Below are 5,615 nucleotides of genomic sequence, written 5' to 3' on the forward strand. Positions count from 1 at the left end.
ACGCTTTGCTTTCCTGGCTCATTGGGCAGCCACTCAGTATACAGACACCCAGGGGTCTCAGATAAATGTCATTCTCCTCAAAATGTAATAGCCTTCATCCCAGACAAAAGCCTGAGTCAGACAAATGATAGGCTGGTAAGAGATTTGGCTGGCTCTCAGAGCAGACTGGAGCAAGGAGGAGGCAGAAATGTTACCTGGCAGGAAAGCTCTGAGTTTTTTCCCTTTCTTTAGGAGTGGGTCTAGGTCACAGGCCTAGTCAATGTGTTAGGTTGCACAAAGTAGACTTTCAAATGCCACTATTGGCACCACAAATACCCTGACATGCTGTTTGTCATTCTGCATAATGCACAGCCAACTGTCCTGTCTATTTCTATGGGTAAATCTGAGAAGACACCCTTTACAGCACATGCAGGAGTCCTCTCCAACTCTCTTTGAGGTGGAAGATGGGCACAATTCACTCTCTTTCCCTGTCTGGTCACAGCCATTTGTTCTATCCATAATAACATTATCATATTGCTTTCACTGAATATCACAGGTTTGGACTGCACAGGTCCATTTATAGGTGAATCTTTTTCAAAAATACAGCTGTCTCTCCATATCCCCAAGTTCCCCATCGACAATTAACATGGGTTGAAAATACAGTATTCAAGGGATGCTAAACCCACAAATATGCTGGATCAACTTTTTGTGTATGTGGATTCTGCAGGGTAGACTGTGGGATTTGAGGATACATTGATTTTCGTATCCTTAGGAGTCCTATAACCAATCCCTCAAGAATATGGAGGTCCGACCGTATTTACTCCTCTGAGTTCAAAAGTTCTTTTAGGTCAGAAGCTTAGGCTAGGTATTTTGTTTTCCTAGAATCTAGTGCTGTGCCCAGCACAAAACCAGCTTTCAATGAATATACTTTTAATGACTGCAAAAAGGAATTAGTAATTATCTTCAGCAAGACAGTCACAGAGATGCCCAATTATAGCTCCTCCAAGTCTTCACAATGGAATCAAAGAGTTAGGTGTTGAAAATACAAGTTGACCAAAACATAGTCCCTCCCCTCCAGGGACTCAAGGTCAAGAGGAAGAGGTCAAGATGAGAAACAGAGAATTACAGCCACATGAAAAGTTATGGTGAAGGTTTGAACTACATGCAGGAGAGCAGATGCAAAGCTGAAGATGTCAAACAGGTTTCCTCCTCCTTAACAATTGTGTTCATTTACCAAGGCTGCTGTAACAAAGTATGACAGACTGGGAAGCTTAGACAGTAGACATTTATTTTCTCACAGTTTTGGAGGCTGGGAGCCCAGGATCAAGGTGTACAGAGTGTGTGTCTCCTTGGATTGCAGATGACCACCATCTTGCTGAGTCTCTACATGGTTGTCCATGTGTGCACATATCTGGTGTCTCTCCGTGTCTCTAAATGTCTTCTTCTTACAAGGATACCAGTCAGATTGGATTATGGCCCACCCTAACAGCCTCATTTTAACTTAATTAATTTACCTCTTAGTTCCTTCAGGCTACTATAACAAACTGCCAAGTACGAGATGGGTTAAAGAACAAGTATTTATTTCTCACAGTTTTAGAGGCTGGATAGTCCAAGATCAAGGCACCATCAGATTCAGTATCTGTTGAAGGCCTGCTTCCTGGTCTATAGACACCTATCTTCTCTGTGCCTTCACATGGCGATAGGGGCTGGGGAGTTCTCTGAGGTCTCTTTTATAGGGGCACTAATCCCGTTCATGAGGGCAAAGCCCTCATGACCTCACCTCCTAAGGGATCCCTTGTTAACACCATCAGCTTGGGGGTTTAGAGCTCAACTTATGAATTTGGGGAAATACAAACATTCAGTCCATAACACCTTTTAAAGACTTTATCTCCAAATACAGTCATATGCTGAGGTACTGGGGGTTAGGGCTTCAACATATAAATTGGGGTGGAGGGTTGGGACACAGTTCAGCCCATAACAATAACAATGACCCATAAAGATCCTGGATGTACCTCAGGCCTTAGCATCCCTGGCTCTACCATGTGCTGAGTCTGCCATAATCACCACTGCTTGGGCCCAGGAACTGCTGTCTCCCCAAGAATAGGCAGGCCTCTGAGGGGCATTGTTAAATGATGGGAAGTGGCCACCTTGCTCAGGACCTGACTGCAGATTTACTCATGCCATTAAATTATAGCCTTCTAAAGACACAATCAGTGCATAGAATGTTACTACAGTGTTATACCAGCTTTCTCAAAGAGACCTTTCATGCAAATACTTCCTAATTTAAATGACATCACTGCCAGACTCTGTAAGGCTGGCCTTGAACAAAATAATAGACCAAAAAAAGTAGTCATGTATTGCTTAATGATGGGAATGCATTCTGAGAAATGCTTCGAGAGGTGATTTTGTTGTTGTGTAAACACCTTAGAGTGTGCTAACACAAACCTAGATGGTATAGCCTACTGCACACCTAGGCTGTGTACCATAGCCTATTGCTTCCAGGCTGCAAACCTGTAGCAGGTTACTGTAGTGAAGATCATAGGCAATTGTAACACAATGGTATTTATGTATCTAAATGTGTCTAAACACAGAAAAGGCAGAGTAAAAATTTGCGATTAAAAGTTAAAAATGGTATGCCTGTGTATTAGTCTGTTTTCATGCTGTTAATAAAGACATACCCAAGAGTGGGAGCAATTTACAAAAGAAAGAGGTTTAATTGGACTCACAGTTCCACCTGGCTGGGGAGGCCTCACAATCATGGCAGAAGGCAAGGAGAAGAAAGTCACGTCTTACGTGGATGGTAGCAAACAGAGGGCTTAGGCAAAGAAAATTCCACTTTTAAAACTATCAGATCGCTTGAGACTCATTCACTATCACAAGAATGGCATGCGAAAAATCTGCCTCCATGATTCAATTACCTCCCACTGGGTCCCTTCCACAACATGTGGGAATCCAAGATGAGATATGGGTGGGAACACAGCCAAGCCATATCATTCCATCCCGGCCCCTTCCAAATCTTATGTCCTCACATTTCAAAACCAATCATGCCTTGCCAACAGTCCCCCAAAGTCTTAACTTACTTCAGCATTAACTCAAAAATCCACAGTCCAAAGTCTCATCCAAGACAAGGCAAGTCCCTTCTGCCTATGAGCCTGTGAAATCAAAAGCAAGTTAGTTACTTCCTAGATACAATGGAAGTACAGACATTGGGTAAATATAGCCATTCCAAATGGGAGAAATTGGCCGAAACAACAAGGCTACAGGCCCCATGTAAGTCCAAAATCTAGTGGGGCAGTCAAATCTTAAAGCTCCAAAACAATCTCTTTTGATTCCATGTCTCATATCTAGGTCATGCTGATGCAAGAGATGTGTTCCCATGGCATTGGGCAGCTCGGTCCCTGTGACTTTGCAGGGTACAGCCTCCTTCACAGCTGCTTTCATGGGCTGGCACTGAATATCTGTGGCTTTTCCAGGTGCATGGTGCAAGCTGTCAGTGGATCTACCATTCTGAGGCCTGGAGAACAGTGACCTTTGTCTTGCAGCTTTACTAAGTAGTACACCAGTAGAGAGTCTGTGTGAGTACTCTGACCCCACATTTCCTTTCCATACTGTCCAAGCATAGGTTCTCCATAAGGGCCCCACCCCTGCAGCAAACTTCTGCCTTGACATCCAGATATTTCCATGTATCTTCTGAAATCTAGGTGGAGGTTCCCAAACCCCAATTCTTGACTTTAGTGCATTCTCAGGCTCAGCACCATATGGAAGCTGCAAGGTTTGAGGCTTGCCCCCTCTGAAACCTTGGCCCCAGCTCTATGTCAGCACCTTTCAGCCATGGCTGGAGCACCTGAGACACAGAGCTCTAAGTCCCCTGGCTGCACATAGCACAAGGACCCTGAGCCCAGCCCATGAAACCACTTTTTACTCCTAGGCCTCTGGGCCTGTGATGGGAGGGGCTTCTGTGAAGACCTCTGATGTGCCCCGGAAACATTTTCCCCATGGTCTTGGGGATTAACATTTGGCTCCTCGCTACTTACGAAAATTTCTGCAGCTGGCTTGGATATCTCCTCAGAAAATGGAATCCTGCTTATCCTGTGTGTCTTTTTCCTACGAGAAGGAGAGCGAGGAGAAAAAGATGGGCTTGCTGGCTTTGTAAGTACTTTAAGGCTTGGCTGAGTGCAAACAGCTCACATGTTTGAGCAGACCAATTATTAGGCAATTCTCTTAACTCTGCTTCCACAAGAGTCTCTCTCTCTTCCCCCTCTCTCTCTTTCTCTCTCTTCTCTCTCTCACTTCTCTCTCTCTCCCTTTTCTCTCTTTCTCTCTCCTCTCTGTCTCTGTCTCTCTCCTCTCTGTCTCTTTCTCTCTCCTTGACTTACTCAATTCACTTTCATCCTGATCTATTATGTGTTGTAGACCCAGTTCTAGTTGTTAAAGTACTGGGTCATCAGTCTAATGCCCTGGCCAGGGAGCCAAGGCTTGAAGATTGTATTGTGGGGAGCCAGGGGGAAGTTGGGTAGAAACTCGGGGAGGAGAGCATCTTACACAATGGGAGAGCAAATTTTTCTAGCCATTTACAAACTTGGGGCCCTGGCAAGGGTGGTGAGGAATGGGCCCCACATAGCTGCCCATGTCAAGAGCTGTATACCTAAATTGGGAGGGACACCAGTGACAAGACCCCCAGGGTTCATAACCTAGATGCCTAAGGATGCAGCATAGAACTTCCTTAGATCCCTTTGGAGATACAACTTGCTAGAGGAAATGAAAGTCTGAACCATTAGTACCTAGGAGGCAGGGATCAGAGGAAGTAGATTCAGAGGTAAGGAGAATTTTGGGGCTACACTTTCAAGAAAGTCATGGTCGGGACCCAGGAGGTATGGGTCAGAAGGACAGGTAGGGGCACACACATGGGCGACTGTTGAGTAGAGACTTCTGACTGTGCCATGATCTCAACTGGCTAATGCTGGGAGTTCAGGACGACAGCTTTCTGCCTCTAGTTGGCCCTCAGCTTCCCCAGGAATATGGAAAGTGGAAGCTGGCTCCAGGCAGACCAACACTCCCAACCCAGAAGTGTTGGGGGTTGCTAGAAAGCCCTTCCCCAGACAGCCTCACACCTGAGTCTTAAGTCCAGTGGCCACGCTAATCGTTTTTAAACAGCCAACAGGTGTCCAGTATTTTCCTCCAATTCTAAGGAAGGATAGGACAGAATAGCAAGTGAAAGGGATCCAATATTACTCACTGTTTTGAAGAATCCCAGTATGGGCAACCAGATGTTACAGGATGGTCTTTGTTCTTAGAGCTCCCAAGATGTGGTGGGCAGCTCCCAAGATGGGGGCAGGCCACACCCAAGATGGGGGCAGGCCACTCCCAAGATGGCAGCAAGCCTTTTGTTCTCTGTCCTGGGGTTCTTGGTCTCACAGATTCCAAGGAATGAAACATTGAGCCAAGCAGTGAGTGTTATATCTCTATTAGAAGCCATGGGTCATGGAAGAGAACTATGGAACCCGGCAACTAGTGTTCAGCTCAATTAGGACGACCCTGGACACTTAGCCACGCAGGAACAAAGGCGAGCCTTTAGCCTGACCAGGAGCGACAATGGGCACCTCGCTGAATCAGGAGTGCAGCAGACACTCTGCTGG

This window comes from Macaca fascicularis, chromosome 6 (genome assembly GCF_037993035.2).
Source record: "Macaca fascicularis isolate 582-1 chromosome 6, T2T-MFA8v1.1".
NCBI classification, from domain to species: Eukaryota; Metazoa; Chordata; class Mammalia; order Primates; family Cercopithecidae; genus Macaca; species Macaca fascicularis.